Genomic DNA, 19607 nt, shown 5'->3' with positions numbered 1-19607 from the left:
TGAATAAGCCAACTTTGAGAACCAGTTTACCATTAGGCAAAACAATAATTAGTCATTTTAACCTATGTTTCAGGCATTGTCATGAAAAGTTTTTTAGTTCTCCACTTTAAAAAGAGTAATACCAATAATTGAAAATCTGATCAGAATTTTTCTCTGCCTAAGCCAACAAATATATATGTCAAAGAGCAAGTTTTCAAACTCATCTCCCATTTCTTTTTTTTTTTTTGAGACAGAGTCTTGCTCTGTCCGGGCTGGAGTGCAGTGGCCAGATTTCAGTTCACTGCAACCTCCACCTCCCAGATTCAAGCGATTCTCCCACCTCAGCCTCCTAAGTAACTGGGATTACAGGCGCCAGCCACCACATCTGGCTAATTATTTGTATTTTTAGTAGAGATGGGGTTTCACCGTGTCGGCCAGGCTGGTCCTGAACTGCTGACCTCAAGTGATCCACCCGCCTCGGCCTCCCAAAGTGCTGGGATTACAGGCAGGAGCCACCACACCTGGCCTCATCTCCCATTTCCTTATGGATTAATCTAAAAAGATAAGCATCTAAATTTTTTTCTACTAATATTAAACAAAATCCAGCATTTCTTTCCAGCTCAGTAAAGCACAAAGAAAACCAAGAGACGTTCGTGACTAGCCTAACTAACATGGTGAAACCCAGTCTTTACTAAAAACACAAAAATTAGCCGGGTGTAGTGGCAGGCGCCTGTAATCCCAGCTACTTGGGAGGCTAAGGCAGGATAATCACTTGACCCTGGGAGGTGGAGGTTGCAGTGAGCTGAGATCATGCCATTGCACTCCAGCCTGGGTGACAGAGCAAGACTCCGTCCCAAAACAAAACAAAACAAAACAAAAGCAAGAAAACCGAGAGACAAACTCTTTGAGAGGAGATACTATTAGTGAGTGACTGCAGGGCTGCTGATTCACGCAGGATACAGAAATGCTACCTTTCCCGCCAATGTCAGCATCACAGATTTGTTTCCATGCATACACCCATCTATATGTGTTATTACATTCATTTTTTTAATCTCAAATATCTTTAAAAATTATTTTTACCAGTTATGTCAGTATAAATTATCCTTTTAAAATTAGTGGACAAAGATCAATAACTACATTCCTAAATTATTATTGTCCATTATTTCCAATGTAAACTAAATAGCAAGGTTATGATTCATCTCTCAGCCAATCATTCCAGGTTATCCTTCTTCAATGTTAGAATTGTTTCGTTGGGTATCATTTAATAGGTATGACTTTTTCACTTTACCAGTTTATTTTTTATTTTATATTTTTTTATTTTTTTGAGATGGACTCTAGCTCTGTCGCCCAGGCTGGAGTGCCGTGGCGCGGTCTCTGCTCACTGAAAACATCGCTTCCCGGGTTCACGCCATTCTCCTGCCTCAGCCTCCCGAGTAGCCAAGACTACAGGCACCCGCCACCATGCCTGGCTAATTTTTTTTTTTTTTTTTTTTGTGCTTTTAGTACAGACAGGGTTTCACTGTGTTAGCCAGGATGGTCTCGATCTCCTGACCTCGTGATCCGCCCCATCTCGGCCTCCCAAAGTGCTGAGATAACAGGCGTGAGCCACCGCGCCCGGCCTTTACTAGTTTATTGTTAAGCTCCACACAAGTTTGACCTTAACTTCAGTGTGGAATTTACCAAGTTTTTGTTTGACTGGGGTTTGTTGTTGTTGTTGTTGTAAATAGACTTTAAATTAATTATCAAGTAATTTTGGCTTTTCAATTGTGGTTTTCATTCCTAGCGAATATTTTTTTCTTTTGTTAATACAATGTTTTCTCGTTGTTTGAACAGTTTATTTTTATGTTACCCACAAAAAACAATGAAGATTTATGTAATTATTTTCAGGATTTTATCCACTGAAAGATATAAAGAATCAAACGTTTGGCAGTTACACAATATTAAAGCTATTTTAAATATGCCTCTGAGTATATCTACTATTTTTAGATGGCATCCACCTACTACCAGTAGTAAAGAGAATTGTCTGTGATGTTTTTCACCATCAGTTTCTTTGGGAAAGTCTCATCTCTCCAATCTTTGCAGATTTCTAATTGTACTAAAATTTTTAAATTGTCTTTCCTATTTTACCCAATATCAAATTTATGGTTCAAACTTTCTGTATTAAATCACAATATATGTTTCCCGTTGGAAATATAATTTTAAAATTATTACACTTTAAATGTGTAAATGAGAAAAATGGTAACTATTCACAAAACAGAATATTTAGTGGGTGGCAAAGGTGATACTTATCTGCTATTAGTAGGAAGTAGAACTAATTGGAATCACTTGCTTGTAAACAAAGTTTACAATGAGAGTAACTTAGAAACTTTTAAGCTCTTTTGGAATTGATGACTTCTGGTGGGGTGTAATCTAAAACAGTGATTCCTGCAGTAGCAAAATAATTTATCAAAATACTGGCTGTATGGGTCTCTGAGTTTACATGAAGACATCACAATTTTCAGCTCTTTTTCTCCGGTAGCCAGTGCCATGAGCAACCTCAGCACACACTGTTCCTCCTCTGGCAGCTTGCCCAAATCAACTGTTTGGGAGGCAATGTTAATGCCACTTTATTCTCCAAGCACAGAAGTGCCAAATTTTCTAATCAGCAATTGCACATAAAAATTTATGCTTTCCAGGCTTAAATAAAAGCAACACAATATTCACCAACAAAGAAAATAAAATTTTCTTAGGTTCATTGAGTTGGCTATTCCAAACACATTTTTTAAACTTTTTGTTATGAACTGAGAATAAACTCATGGGAGGTTGTAAAAATAGAAAAGTCCCATGCAACCTTCACTCAGCTTCCTCTGATGATGACATCTTATATCACTGTAGTACAAAATCAAAACTGGGAAATAAACATTAACATATTAGTGGTTAAAAATCTGCATTCATTGTGTGTGTGAGTGCATGTGTCTCTGTGCACCCTTTTCCATGTACAAATTTGTGTAATCACCACTATAGTCAAAATACAGATTTCTTTAGCACCACAAAAGAATTCCCTTCTACTACCTCTTTGTGTCCCCCCTTCCCCACTACACCTGTTCCTGTGTCCTGGCAGCCACTGATCTGTTCTCCATCTCTGTAGTTTTGTCTTTTTGAGGGTATTATATGAATAGAATCATACAGTATGTAATATTTTGAAATTAACTTTTTTCAGTAACCAAAATGCCTTTGGAGTTCATTCAGATCATTACATAGTGTCAATAGTTCATTACTTTTTAGTGCTGATTAGTATTCCATTGCATGGATGTACCAGAGCTTTTTCATCCATATACTCATTTAAAGACATTTGTGTAATTTCCAGTATTTTACTATATAAACTGTTCTTAACATTCAAATGTTTTGTGTGAACATGTTTTAATTTCTCTGGGATAAATGCCCAAAAAATAATTCCTGGTTGTACTATAACTACATGTTTAGGTTTGTAAAATCTGGCAGACTATTTTTCAGAGTGACTGCACCATTTTCCATTCCCAACAGCAATGTGTGAGAAATCCAGTTTCTCCACATCCTCACTAATATTTGTTATTATAGTCTGCCTTTCCTATTCACAGAAGATTGGTTCCAGGACTCATCCTCTGACTGATACCATATCCACTGATGTTCAAGTCCTTTACATAAAATGAGAAATCTCGCATATGGAGGGCCAACTATATAATTATTTTGTGTTTTAGATGTTCTGAGAGATATATAGTATTATCTCATTGTGGTTTTAATTTGCATTTTCTAATGGCTAATGATGTTGAACATCTTTAAATGTGCTCATTTGCATGCAATTCATGTGTCATTTTTGACAAAATGCTTTTACATTTCTTTTGCCAATTTTCAAACGGGATTTTTTTTTAATGTTGAGCTTTGAGAGTTCTTTATAGATTCTTGATAGAAGGCCTTTGTCAGATATGTGACCTGCAGTTATTTTATTCCAATCTGTAGTCTGTCTTTTCTTTTCTTTTTTTTTTTTTTTTTTTTTTTTTTTTTTTTTTTTTTGAGACAGAATCTCGCTCTGTCGCCCAGGCTGGAGTGTAGTGGCGCAATCTCCACTCACTGCAAGCTCTGCCCCCCAGGTTCACGCCATTCTCCTGCCTCAGCCTCCTGAGTAGCTAGGACTACAGGCACCCACCACCACGCCCGGCTAATTTTTTGTATTTTTAGTAGAGATGGGGTTTCACCGTGTTAGCCAGGATGGTCTCAATCTCCTAAGCTGGTGATCCGCCCGCCTCAGCCTCCCAAAGTGCTGGGATTACAGGCGTGAGCCACCTTGCCCAGCCCGTAGTTTGTCTTTTCAATCTCTTCACAGAGTGTTTTGTGGGGAAAAGGTTTTAATTTAATGAAGTCCAATTTATTAATTTTTTTCACTTATGAATCATGTTTCTAGTGTCAAGTCTGAGAACCTTTCACCTTGCCCTAGGTCCCAAAGATTTTCTCCTATATTATATTCTAAAAGTTTTATAGTTTCATATTTTACACTTATATCTATGATCCATTTTGAGTTAATTTCTTTAAGTTGTGAAGTTTAGGTTGAGTTTCATTTTTTTTTCTCATTCTTATTCCTCTTTTTCCCATTTCTTATTCTCTTCAAATATTTTAGAACACTACTTTGGTTTATCGAGAGTGTTTCTCAATGTATCTCTTTGTATAGTTTTTAATGGATGCTCTCATTACAGTGTTCAGACATTGCATGTTACAGTCTACTAGTATCAACATCTTATCACTTTGAGGGAAATGTAGGAACCATAGCTTTATTTAGATCCTTTTACTCACCATGCTTTTAAATATAAATGTCTTCAATATTTTCTCTACATATTTTAAGCACCATATCAGATGATGTTATAATTCTCATTTCAACTTCAAACACGGTTTAAAAACTCATGAGACAAAAATATAGTCTATTATTTTTACCCCTATTTTTTACCCATTTCCTTTTTAAATTCCTTCCTCCTGAAATCCCAGCCTCCTTCTGTTATTGTTTCCTTTCTCCTTAGAGAATATACTTTTAGACTTTTTTTCTTTTCTATTTTTTTTTTTTTTTTTTTTTTGAGATGGAGTCTCCCCCTGTCCCCCAGGCTGGAGTGCAGTGGCGCGATTTCGGCTCACTGCAAGCTCCGCCTCCCGGGTTCACTCCATTCTCCTGCCTCAGCCTCCCGAGTAGCTGGGACTACAGGCACCCACTACCACACCTGGCTAATTTTTTGAATTTTTAGTAGAGACCCAGTTTCACCGTGTTAGCCAGGATGGTCTCGATATCCTGACCTTGTGATCTGCCCGCCTCAGCCTCCCAAAGTGCTGGGATTACAGCTGTGAGCCACCGCGCCTGGCCCCTTTTAGACATTTTTTAAGGGTAGTTCTTCTGGCAAGAAACTTTCTTAGGTTACTTTCATCTGAGAATGTCTTTACTTCTACTTCCTTCCAGTGGATATTTTTACTGAGGTTAAAACCAGAACACCATTGTACCACTTTCTCCTTGCTTTCATAGGTTCAGATAAAAAAATCACTTTAATAATTTCCCTCCATAGATAATGTAGTGCTTCTCTACAGTGTGTTCTAAGATTTTATTTCATTTTGTTTTGTTTTTATTTAGCTCTTAGAAGTTTCATTATATGTCTTGGCATAGATTTCTTTAATAAGTTTATCTTGTTTCAGTTTCACTCTATATTTTGAACTGGTAGGTTTATTTCTTTCACTAACTTTGGGAAGTTTTCAGCCATTATTTCTTTGAATAATCTTTAGTACCCAGGCTTATTTTCTAGGGCTCTAGTTGAGAGGTGAAGTTGGCTGGGCTTCTGGATGGGGTGGGGACTTGGAGAACTTTTCTGTCTAGCTAAAGGATTGTAAACACACCAATCAGCACTCTGTGCCTAGCCAAAGGTTTGTAAATGCACCAATCAGCACTCTGTAAAAACGCACCAATCAGCACTCTTTGTCTAGCTAAAGGTTTGTAAACGCACCAACCAGCACTCTGTAAAAACGCACCAATCAGTGCTCTGTGTCTAGCTAAAGGTTTGTAAACACACCAATCAGCACTCTGTAAAAACGGACCAATCAGCACTCTGTAAAATGGACCAATCAGCAGGACGTGGGCGGGGCCGAATAAGTAAATAAAAGCTGGCCACAGAGCCAGCAGCCACAACCTGGTTGGGTCACCTTCCATGCTGTGGAAACTGTGTTCTTTCGTTCTTCACAATAAATCTTGCTGCTGCTCCCTGTTTGGGTCTACACCACCTTTATAAGCTGTAACTCTCACTGCTAAGGTCTGCGGCTTCACTCCTGAAGTCAGGGAGACCATGAACCCACCATGAGGAACAAACAACTCCGGACGCACCATCTTTAAGAGCTGTAACACTCGCTGCAAAGGCCTGCGGCTTCAGTCCTGAAGTCAAGCGAGACCACAAACCCACCAGAAGGAAGAAACTCCAGACACATCTGAACATCTGAAGGAACAAACTCTGGACATACCATCTTTAAGAACTGTAACACTCACCGCAAGAGTCCGCAGCTTCATTCTTGAAGTCAGCGAGACCAAGAACCCACCAGAAGGAGCCAATTCTGGACACATAGTGATATAAATGTATCTTTTGTTATTATCTTATAGATATATTTATTAACTTTTAATATTGAATCAGCCTTGTATTTCTGGAACAAATCCTTCTTGGTCATTTTACATATATATTTATTATATATTAATATGTATAAAATATCATATATATATATACACACACCACTAGATTCAGTGTGCTAGTATGTAGTTGAGGATTATTGTGTCTAAATTCTTGAGAAGTTGAGAGATAATGATCAGTTGGTTGTTTTCCTTCTTTGTGCTATGTAGTTTTGGCATTAGGATACTACTGGCCTCATAAAATGAGTTGGGGCAGAAAGCAGTGCTCATGCCTGTAATCCCAGCACCTTGGGAGGCTAAGGCAGGAGGATTTCTTGAGCCCAGGACTTTGAGACCAGCCTGGGCAACATGGCAAAACCCCATGTCTACAAAAAAATACAAAAATTGGCCGGGCATGGTGGGGCACACCTGTATTCCCAGCTACTTGGGAGGCTGAAATGGGAGGATTGCTTGAGCTCAGAAGGCAGAGGGTGTAGTGAGCCCAAATCGTGCCGCTGCACTACAGCCTGGGCAACAGAGTGAGACCCTGTCTCAAAAAAAAAAAAAAAGAGTTGGGAAGTGTTTCCTCCACTTCTGTTTTCTCAAAGAGATTATGTAGAATTGGAATTAATACTAATTCTTACTTAAATATTTGGTAGTATTCTCCAGTGAAATAATATAAACCTGGAGATGTCTTTTAAAAATATTTTTAGAGTATAGATTCAATTTTTTTGGAATTGTTAGGTTAATTAGATCATGATGTTCAGGTTGGATGTTTGGTAGTTTGACTTTTCAGAGGATTTGGTCCATTTCATCTAAATTGCTGTATTTGTATATGCAGAGCTGTTTATAGTGCTTCCTTTATACCATTTTAACAACTGCATAATGTGTAAAGATGTTGCGTGTTTTGTTTTTTATACTGCTAATTTGTGTCTATTTTTTAATATTCATCAGTCTTGCTAGAGGTTTATTCATTTCGTTGATCTTTTCAAATAACCAGCTTTTTGTTTCATTGATTTTCTCTACTTTCTGTTCTCAATTCCAATGATCTCTGCTCTTTATTATTTCATTTCTTCAATTTGCTTTGGGCCAATTTTGCTAATTTTTCTTCTAGTTTCTTGGGATATAATCTATATCAACGAAAGTTTCATGAGCACTTGAAAAGAATGTGTATTCTCCTTTTTGATGTATAGTGTTCTGTGTATTTCTATTAGATCCTGTTCATTGGTTGTGTAGTTCTGTCTTCTATATCCTTGATGATCTTCTATCTAGTCCTGCTATCAACTGTTGAGAGAGTGGTGTTAACATCCTCAAATATAATTTTGGATTAGGTTCTATCAATTTTTGCTTCATGTATTTTGAAGTCAGTTTCTATGTCTCCTTTGTGTATTGACCCTTTTATCATTATATAATCTCCCTTTGTGCTTGGTAACTTTCTTTTCTCTGACTTCTAGTTTATCTCATATTAATATATCCACTTCTGCTCTTTTTAAATTAATGTGTACATACCTTTTTCCATCTGTTTACTTTCAACCTACTTACATTGTTGTATTTGAAGTTAGTTTGTTGTAGACAACATAAACTTGGCTCATTTTTTAAACCCACACTGCCAATCTCTTTTAATTGGTGTAACTACATCATTTACATTTAAAGTAATTATTGATATGTTAGTACTTTAAGTCTGTTTTTTTAATTTTTTTTTTTTTTTTTTTGAGGCACATTCTTGCTCTGTCACCCAGGCTGGAGTACAGTGGTGCTATCCTGGCTCACTGCAACCTCCGCCTGCCAGGCTCAAGCAATTCTCCTGCCTCAGCCTCCCGAGTAGCTGGGACTACAGGCATGCACCACCATGCCTGGCTAATTTTTTGTATTTTTAGTAGAGATGGGGTTTCACCATGCTGGCCAGGCTGGTCTCGAACTCCTGTCTTGATGTCCGCCCGCCTCAGCCTAACAAAGTGCTGGGAATACAGGCATGAGCCATCATGCCCAACCTATCTTTTTAAATTTTATATGCTGGACATAAATCCCATATCAGATATATAATTTGCAAATATTCTCTCTCATTCTGTATGCTCTCTTTTCATTTTCTTTATTGTGTCCTTTGAAGCACAAAAGTTTTTAATTATGTTGGGAGGTCGAGGCGGGTGGATCACCAGGTCAGGAGATCGAGACCATCCTGGCTAACACAGTGAAACCCCATCTCTACTTAAAATACAAAAAATTAGCTGGGCATGGTGGTGGACACCTGTAGTCCCAGCTACTTGGGAGGCTGAGGCAGGAAAATGGCGTGAACCTGGGAGGCGGAGCTTGCAGTGAGCCAATATTGGGTCACTGTACTCCAGCCTGGGCGACAGAGCAAGACTCCATCTCAAAAAAAAAATTAAAAAAAAGTTTTTAATTATGATGCAGTGCAATTGATGTTTTTTTTTTCCTTTTATCACTTGTGCATTTAATATCATATCTTAAAAAATCCATTTCCTAAAGCAAGGTCATAAAGAATAACTTCTATACTTTCTTATAAGCATTTCGTTGTTTTAGCTCTTATATTTAGGCCTATGATCCATTTTTAGTTAATTTTGCATATGCTGTGAGGTACAGGTCTAACTACATGATTTTGGATGTGGATACACAATATCCCCAGAATCACTGATAAAAAGTAATTGATCTGGCTGGGTGTGGTGGCTTACGCCTGTCATCCCAGCACTTTGGGAGGCTGAGGTGGGCAGATCACTTGAGGTCAGGAGTTCGAGACCAGCCTGGCCAATGTGGTGAAATCCCATCTCTACTAAAAACACAAAAGTTAGCTAGGCATGGTGGTGGGTGCCAGTAATCTCAGCTACTGAGGAAGCCGAGGCACGAGAATCGCTTGAACCCAGGAGGCAGAGGTTGCAGTCAGCCAAGATTGCACCACTGCATTCGAGCTTGGGCGACAGAGTGATGCTCTCAAAAAAAAAAAAAAAAAAAAAAAAAGAAAAGAAAAAGAAAGAAAAGAAAAGAAAAGAAAATCCTAAGTATTTAATTTGCTGATGCTATTATAAACTGAATATTTTTCTTGATTTCATATTACAATGTATTTTGTATATTGACTTTGTCGCCTGCAGTCTTGCTGAATTAACTCATTTGTGCTAATATTTTTCTGTGCAGGGTTCCTTAAGATCTTTTACATACAAGAATATGACATCTGCAAATAGAGTTTTACTAGTTTCCATCTAATCTGGGTACCTTTTCTTCACTTTCTGCACTAATTGACATACAACATCCAGCACAAAGTTGAATAGAAGTAGCAAGAGTGGATATCCTTGTCTTATTCCTAATATTAGGGGGAAGAATTCAGTCTTCCACCATTAGTTATGAAGTTTACTGTAGGTTTTTCATGGATCTTTATCAGTTTGAAAATGTTTCCTTGTATTTCTAGTTAGTTGAGTATTTTAAACATAAAAGGGGGTTGGATTTTACCAAAATATTTTTTTGCATCTGTTGAGGTGATCATGTTAATTTTGTCTTTTATTCTACTGATACAGTGTATTACATGGAATGATTTCATGTATTAAACCAATGTTGCATTCCTGTGATAAATCCCACTTGGTTATGGCATAATCCTTTGTATATGTTGATGGCTTCAGTTTGATAATGTTTTGTTGAAATTTTTTACATATATATGAATATATATGTACTGTCTCTAGTTTTATTTTTTGTGATGTCTTTGTCTGGCTTTGTTATGAGAGTAATATTGACCTCACAGAATGAGATGTGAAGTGTTCCCCCCTCCTATTTTTTGAAGAGTTTGTAAAGGATTTTAAACTAGTAAAATTATCAACTTTTCTTTAAATCTTTGGTAGAATTCACTAGTAAAATCATCTGCCCCCAAAATTTTAAGATTGAAAGAAATATTGTCCTTTAAATACAAATTTTCAAGTAAAATTTACGTTCCAGGAAGTCGTGATAAGCTTAAAATATGACACACCACTCCCATTTTCATTTCAGAAACATGAATGTAGTTCCTCATTCTTTTGTGAAACGCTATACCTTCTTAGAAAAGGAGCATCATTTTTGAGGTGCCTCTTTCTTCTGGTGTCAAAGACATATGTTCTATTTGTAGTGTAGGATTTCTAGTGGCTTTTTATCAGTACTTTTATCAGTCAAAGTCCAGTTAGGAAAACAGAGAAACACTAATAATTTAAACACATAACAACAGGAAATTGGAAACAAAGGTACTAAAATATCTAGAAGAACAAAATGATGATGGGAGACGGGAGCAAGAAGGAAGTGGAAATAATACCTAGAGATTAGAAACTGCTAATGATCCTGGCCTGGAACACACACCTGATGCTGCACTGTTGGCTGATTCTGGAACACGGAGTAAGAATCATTCACATGGAAAAGTTCTGCTTCAATTTGAAAGTGTGAAATCGGCCGGTGCAGTGGCTCACACCTGTAATCCCAGCACTTTTAGAGGCCGAGGCGGGCAGATCACGAGGTCAGGAGATCGAGACCATCCTGGCTAACGTGGTGAAACCCCGTCTCTACTAAAAATACAAAAAAATTAGCCAGGCGTGGTAGCGGGCGCCTGTAGTCCCAGCTGCTTGAGAGGCTGAGGCAGGAAAATGGCATGAACCCAGGACGCAGAGCTTGCAGTGAGCCGAGATCGCGCCATTGCACTCCAGCCTGGGCGAGAGCAAGACTCTGTCTCAAAAAAAAAAAAAAAAAAAAAAAAAAGTGTGAAATCATCTGACTTCCAATGCCATAACAACAACTACCAGCATTTCCCACTGGTATATGCTAGAAACCAGAAGCTTCTCTTTTCCTTTATTCTTCTGATCTTCTGCCAGTACCAAAAGAGCCAAGGAAATATAATTTGCAATGTCCCAGCCCTGATCACACACAGCAAAGTATGTAAAGGCAAGTGGGGAAAATCCAAGTGTTTCTGCAGAACATATTCGAAAACAACATTTGATTTTAAAATGCCTTAAACTACAGGAAAAATGATAGAAGATAGTGTCTGTTGGGTGATTTTCTGTTTATTTCAATATTTTAAAGCAAAATAAAATTATCCCCCAAATATAGAAGTATCATTTACTTACAGCTCTCAGTAAAATCAACAAAGAGGATTTATAGCTTAACTTGGCAGACGGTACTACACAGACATGTCAAACTGCCAGAGAAGAGAATAAACAGGTTTGGTTTGCTTTTTTTTAGTATTATGCTCAGGATATTAATTTGTCATATGAAGGAAAAGAGCAAGGAATAAGACTTTCACCATAAAAGTACTCAACCCATTCCAAAGAGGAAAGGGGAAGGATAGGAGATTCATAAACCATTGAGGGCTATTCCTTAAGTTTTATTTCACATATGTGCCTTAAGCAAGCACCTGTAACCCAGGTCATCCTGAAATAATTTACAAAACCAGTAAATATGTTCACTTACCTAATATTTCTTTTCTAACTCTGAAATTTACATTCTAAAATGTTCATGCTTATTTAACAAAGATTCCATAATTATTCAAATCATAGGCCAGGCTCGGTGGCTCATGCCTGTAATCCCAGCACCTTGGGGATCGAGACCATCCTGGCTAACATGGTGAAACCCCATCTCTACTAAAAATACCAAAAATTAGGCCGGGCACAGTGGCTCACACCTGTAATCCCAGCACTTTGGGAGGCCGAGGCAAGCGGATCATGTGAGGTCGGGAGTTCAAGACCAGCCTGACCAACATGCAGAAACCCCATCTCCATTAAAAATACAAAATTAGCCAGATGTGGTGGCACAGGCCTGCAATCCCAGCTACTCGGGAGGCTGAGGCAGGAGAATCGCTTGAACCCAGGAGGCAGAGGTTGCAGTGAGCTGAGATTTCGCCATTACACTCTAGCCTGGGCAATAAGAGCAAAACTCTGTCTCAAAAAAAAAAAAAAAAAAAAAATTAGCCGGGCGTAGTGGCATGTGCCTGTAATCCCAGCTGCTTGGGAGGCTGAGGCAGGAGAATCACTTGAACCCAGGAGACAGAGGTTGCGGTGAGCCGAGATCACACCACTGCACTCCAGCCTGGGTGATAGAGTGAGACTCCAACAACAACAACAAAAAATCTCTTGAATTCATTTTAAGAGGGAAATACATATTATTTTCCTTGGTCAAGCATAGTGGATCACACCTGTAATCCCAGCACTTTGAAAGGCCCAGGTGGGAGGATTGCTTCAGCCCAGGAATTTTAGATCAGCCTGGGCAACACAGAGAGACCCTGTCTCTAGAAAAAAAAAATTTTTTTTAACTTAGCCGGGTATGGGAACATGCACCTATATATAGTCCCAGCTACTCAGGAAGCTGAGATGAAAGGATCGCTTGAGCCTGGTAGGTCAAGGCTGCAATGAGCTGTGATCATGCCACTGCACTCCAGCCTGGGTGACAAAGTGAGACCCTATCTCAAAATATATATATTATTAAGTAAAAAATATATATCTATTTTAGATGAATACGTATGTTTTTCCTTAACAGTTCAACTTTCTGGGCCAGGCCTGGTGGCTCACACCTATAATCCCAGGATTTTAGGAGGCCGAGGCGGGCAGATCCCGAGGTCAGGAGTTCAAGACCAGCCTGGCCAACATGGTGAAACCCCATCTCTACTAAAAAATACAAAAAATTAGCTGGGCATAGTGGCATGCGTCTGTAATCCCAGCTACTCGGTAGGCTGAAGCAGGAGAATTACTTGAACCAGGACCCGGGAGGCAGAGGTTGCAGTGAGTCAAGATCATGCCACTGCATTCCAGCCTGGGCTACTGAGCAAGACTCCATCTCAAAAACAAACAAATAAACAAACAAAAACAGTTCTACTTTCTGAAATGTTATAAAGTGCAAAGGGAGATTTTTCAGAATGAAAAGAAGAATGACTTACAAATTATTGTAATGAAGTGACTGAATTTTTTGATTTCAGTCTGGACATGGGGTAAAAAGCCCTTTGTGTCTCATAAAAGTCCAATTAAAAGGCAGCTCTGGTCCGAAATTACACCACTGCCATCTTCCCCTAATTCAGACAGTATATGTCATGTAATGAGAGCACAGACACAAACACACACACAAAATTAGCAATCAGAGGCATAAAAGTAAAGTAGGTGTCCTGGGGAATATAGCAAATATATCGGCAGTGAAAACAGCAAAGCACATACCATCCCATTGGCTTGTGTTATCTTGCAGAGAGACATGCTGAAGAAGGGGGATCCAGACGCTTCCTGGAAGGAGTTCTAGGAATGCCTCACCTGGTACTAACACTCTACATATTGATAGAGTAAGAGGGGTAGGCTACTTCATTTTGACAATGTAACAAGGAGAGCTTTCTTTAACAATGCCATGGGACACTGAAAACAGCCTTGTGACAAAGGGGGAGCCCCAGAACTCAGGCACTGTATCTGCTTGTTTGTTCTTTGGTTAAGCTGACTCAGATGGGTGTCTAGCTAAACTACCGAAAGAGGGAGGAAGTGAGTCACCAACACCAGCCATCTGACCTAGTCTTTCATTGTACTTGTGAACTGTTACAGCCAAGAGAAAGAGAAAGAAAATTTTGAGAATTTTAGAAGACTTACTGGCAAATACGCATCTTTTGACTGTAGTGGAAAAAGTTACTATATTGTAGAATGCCAAAAAAGTAATGAGATCACTTTTATATAGTAATAATATTTTTGTATTTTCTATTCAAAATGTTTATGAGAACAGATATATGAAAAGAGAAACACAAAATTTTAAAGATATAGACAATATGATTTATTTTATTTAGCCATTCAAGTTATGTTTATCCTTTAGATTCCTAATTAGACTACCTTAATTTTCCCCTAAAAATAAGAAATTATGTTTTTTATGGTATAAATATATTTCTTTCTAGTCATTTAAATTAATAAGCCTTATTTGTTAGTTTTATGGTGTTTATCCTATTAACTTATTTTAAATAATATACTGTAAATGCTGAGCTATTCACCCTACTGATGAATAAGAAGTTGCCATCCTTGAGGAAAACAGTTTCAATAAACATATTTATGATGACCGTGCATCTGGGGTTACTAGATTTAACAAATATGGATATGGAATCTCCAGTTAAATTTTAATTTCAGATAAACAACAAAAATGTTTTAAAATAAGCATACTCCAAATATTGCATTTATCTATCTCTTTACCTACCTATCTTTGTGTTAACAATCAGTTCATAACCACTTGATTGATTTATTACACTAAATCACTACTTTGAGTCAAAGGTACTCCCAACCTCAGATTCTTTTGCCTATATACATCCAGTTTTGCCTAGGACAGTCTTGGTTACAGCATAACTTCCCGGTAATTATTTACCCCACCTTTTCACTCTCAAAAGTGTCCCAGTTTGAATATTAAATTATATAAAAAAATCTATGCACATTAAGTATAAAATGCAGCTCAAAGCACTCAAAGGAGGATTAAAGGATAAACAAAAGAAAAAAAAGGAATAGTTTAAAACCAGAAAGCAGAAACCAAAGGAAGGGCTAACTAGAACTAGTGATGAAGTCCTTGTTTTGAAAATAGGGAAGGCTGGCCGGGTTCAATGACTCACAGCGGGAATCCCAGCACTTTGGGAGGCCGAGGCGGGTGGATCACCTGAGGTCAGGAGTTCGAGACCAGCCTGGCCAACATGGTGAAACTCCGTCTCTACTAAATATACAAAAATTAGCCAGGCATAGTGGCGTGCACCTGTAATCTCAGCTACTCAGGAGGCTGAGACAGGAGAATTGCTGGAACCAGGGAGGCGGAGGTTGCAGTGAGCCAAGATCACGCCATTGCACTCCAGCTAGGGCGACAACTGCGAGACTCCATCTCAAAAAAAAGAAAGAAAATAGGGAAGGCTTTCAGTTGACTTATATGGGACACTAGCAGGGTTCCTAGTTGTACAAGGTAGTACAGACGTGTTTCCCGGACTTAAAAACTATGTTGTGAAGCTGAGAAGAAAATGGAACAGACAGTCTGTACGTCAAAAGAATTGGAAGTGGAAGGGAGCTTACAGCTTAGAGTAGAATAAACCAATAAAGTGGTGATAGTTATTGCCAATGAAAAGGTAAAGAAATCATCAACTAGGAAAAAAGGCAATAATTATAAAGTATATTTCCCATTGTAAACACAATAAAGCTCATTATATCAATGTGAACTTATTTGATTATAAATATAATTAGAACGATAATCTTCTCCCAACCCAGAAATTCTCTCCGTAAAGGTAGTAAAGAAAGCACTTTTTTTATTGAATAAACATTAAGCCAGAATGTGAGGTGCATCACAGGTAATCCATTAAGAGAGTCCAAAAGCAGAAAGTAATCGTACCCCCTTATATCGCCCAGCAGATACAACTCATTACATACATGTTTTCAAGATAAATAACAATTTCTCAGGTAAGACAACATGACAGCCCCATTTGCAAACATCATTCATCCTAACTTTACCTGGAAATTGAGGAGATCGTTCCTGTTAGCTAATTGACCTTGTCTGGGGAAAAACAAACTTCTCGTATTTTTATGACAGAAGGTAGTTCTGGAGCCTGGCTTCCACTGAAGTTAGATTCCTGTCCTCCCACAGAAACTGGGAGATTAAGGATGCTATCTCCCTCGCTGTGTACATTTCAATGGCATTGTTCCTAGATTATTGAGAGAGACCTTCCTGGGCTGACAAAGGGCCTATCTAGTCTTCAAAATGATTTATATACATTTTAATGAACCAAGAAAGTACAGTGGGCCCTCTGTATCCAGGAGTTTTCATCTGTGGATTCAATCAACCATGGATCAAATATATTTGGGGGGAAAAAAAACATTCCACAAAGCTTCAAAAAGCAAAACTTCAGTTTGCCATATACCAAGTACTACATTCAGTCCATGCAAAGAAGTGATATGTAGACATTGTATTAGGTATTATAAGTAATCTAGAGATGCTTTAAAGTCTATAGGAGGATGTGTGTAAGTTACATGCATATACTATGCCATTTTATAGAATAAACTTGAGCATCTTTGGATTTTGGTATCCCGGGGGTCATGGGGGGCCTGGAACCAACCACTCACAGATACTGAGGATAATTATGTTTAAAATTACAAGCTTTCTAGAATAAATTCTCTGATAAAAAGAAGAGAAGGAAAATCTCTTCTCTTACTTTCAGCAGGGATAATTATGCTTCTTATTTTAAAATTTTAATTGTCCTTACAAAACCTACAAAAAAGTTGAGAAAATTCAATATTACCTATATCTGGATTAGCATTTTTGTATATTTTCTTACATTTTATGTATTATGTTGGTTTTTCACAGCTTTCAACATACAACATACACATAATTTTATGTCTCACTTTTTTTCTTAACATTACCCCATGTTATTAGTTTAATATCACTTTAACAGCAGTATTTTAATGATTGTGTTATATTTCATGTTATATGATAGATGACATCTTGGTAAATAACATATTTTCTTTTTTTTTTGAGATGGAGTCTCACTCTGTCACCCAGGCTTGGAGTGCAATGGCATGGTCTCAGCTCATTGCGTCCTCCACCTCCCCAGTTCAAGCGATTCTCCTGCCTCAGCCTCCCAAGTAGCTGGAACTACAGGCGCGTTCCAGCATACCCGGCTAATTTTTGTGGTTTTTTTGCTTTTTTTTGAGACGGAGTCTTGCTTTGTTGCCCAGGCTGGAATGCAGCGGCGTGATCTCTGCTCACTGCAAGCTCCGCCCCCCAGGGTTCATGCCATTCTCCTGCCTCAGCCTCCCGAGTAGCTGGGACTACAGGCACCTGCCACCACACCTGGCTAATTTTTTTTTTGTATTTTTAGTAGAGACGGGGTTTCACAGTGTTTGCCAGGATGGTCTCAATCTCCTGACCTCCTGATCCGCCTGCCTCCGCCACCCAAAGTGCTGGGATTACAGGCGTGAGCCACCACGCACGGCCAATTTTTGTATTTTTAGTAGAGACAGGGTTTCACCATGCTGGTCAGGCTGGTCTTGAACTCCTGACCTCGTGTTTTGCCCACCTCAGCCTCCCAAAGTGCTGGGATTACAGGTGTGAGCCACAATGCCCAGCCTTTTCTACTGTTTTCTTTTGAAATATTATCAGGAATAGGATTTCTGAGTAAATAAGCATTTTAAAGCTTTTGATAGGTAGAGGAAGAAGACATGGTCTTTGTCTTCTTTCTCCTCAGTTGCAGGCTCATTTTTCTCTCAGTCTTCATAATTACATTGTCTGATTTAGAGTGTGATTACATTAATGCTAGACCATGTTGCTCAAAATTAAACACGTGGGTAATTCCAAGATTGATTGGCCATACTATTGTCACTGTATTATGCACATTTTGTTGCACTGGTTCATCTTCCTTCTCAACTTACCTCTTGCCACTTGGAATATATATATTGATTCATTATGGTGCCAAGCAGTAACAGGAGTGTTTGATCCAACAGAAATACACAATCAAGGACAGCAAAAGTAACACATGAAAGACCATAATCAAGCTTAATTTCCACTCGCTCTGTTTTTTCACGTATCTTTAAACTATGGTTTTAGCTTTGATAAATGACTGAAGCTGGAGAAGCCATGGTTGAAATCAACCTACACTTCAGTGCACAGTTGAGGAGCCAGAGACTAAAATCATCTACAGAACCGCGACAGTGGCAGTATATCTTTCCTTCTTTGAACAAAAATCTATTTTTGCTGTCTTTTTACCATATAAAGTTTTTTTGTTTTGCTTTGTTTTTTTGTTTGTTTGTTGGTTTGTTTGGTTATTTATTTATTTATTTATTTTGAGACAGAGCTTCGCTCTCGTTTCCCAGGCTGGAGTGCAATGATGCGATCTCAGCCCACCGCAACCTCCGCCTCCTGGGTTCAAGCAATTATCCTGCCTCAGCCTCCTGAGTAGCTGGGATTACAGGCGTGTGCCACCATGCCCAGCTAATTTTTGTATTTTTAGTATAGAGGGGGTTTCTCCATGTTGGTCAGGCTTGTCTCGAACTCCTAACCTTAGGGGATCTGCTCGCCTCGGCCTCCCAAGTTCTGGGATTACAGGCCTGAGCCACTACGCCCAGTCTAAAGTATTTTTTAAACATGAAAATAATAAAGATTTTGATAGACGTTGCTGAATTGCTAAACCTTATTTAAATAACTCTATGTTTTATCCAATAGTTTTTCTCCTCCTTGTTAATCAAGCAATTGTAGAGTTTTAAAGTAACTCTAACAATTCCTTCTTCTTCCAATTAAATAGCCTAAAACATTCAAAACCAGTAGGCAGCATGAAAAAAATATATATCCTTGTTGTTCTTTTTTCTCCCTGTTTAGGGGGAGCCCAACACCCTCTGCCCTCACTGGAAGCACAGTGAGCCATCACTAATAATTCAGTACCACATATAAAACATAAGGGAAGAAAGAATACTGAGTGATTCTCAGGTTGCCTTCAACTCTGCTTTAAAGTCTTGAACATGGGTGATAAATTTTATACTCATATAGAGAAACAATTTGCTCAACCCCATAAGAATAACAGAAAGGTGGCTTTTTAAACAATCTAGTTGACTGTATTACATATTTTTCTTGCTCTACTCCAGACTGTCAGGTTTGCCCTAGTTACGGAGTAAAGTAAACCCTGGAGACTACTAACCCAGGTCCCTGAAGCAGCCACTGATGTCCTGTGATCAATGGATACAAAAAAATAAATAAACGAAACAGGTCCCTAAAACAAAGTATCCTTTCTCTTTTTCCACTCCATCCTCAGCTTTTTCACTTTTGTAGCTGTTTAAAAGCTCTGAGTAAAGCCACTGTGTTTTGATACACACCCAGCCTCTGGTAGGTTAAATTACAAGTCGGTCTGCGGTCAGAGAGACTCAAAGCTGTGTCCTTACTTTCAAAGCTGAAAGTGCATAAGAGCTGGCATTTGATCCAATTCAGCATTGGTTTTACAGCAGAGAGATGAAAAAGAGAACTGCACATTTTTTTAAATCCATATACAGAATATATAGCTCTTGTAACAATGGTTATGTTTTAA

At 38.4% G+C, this 19607-nt stretch overlaps 1 pseudogene; it reads left to right on the top strand.

Annotated features, from left to right (window-relative positions):
* Positions 1-17736: 17736 nt before the first annotated feature.
* On the top strand, positions 17737-18306 carry LOC100593607 (annotated as a pseudogene).
* Positions 18307-19607: the final 1301 nt, after the last annotated feature.

Source organism: Nomascus leucogenys, chromosome 3, assembly GCF_006542625.1.
Source record: "Nomascus leucogenys isolate Asia chromosome 3, Asia_NLE_v1, whole genome shotgun sequence".
Classification (NCBI taxonomy): domain Eukaryota; kingdom Metazoa; phylum Chordata; class Mammalia; order Primates; family Hylobatidae; genus Nomascus; species Nomascus leucogenys.
This window is presented reverse-complemented; position numbering and strand designations above follow the sequence as displayed.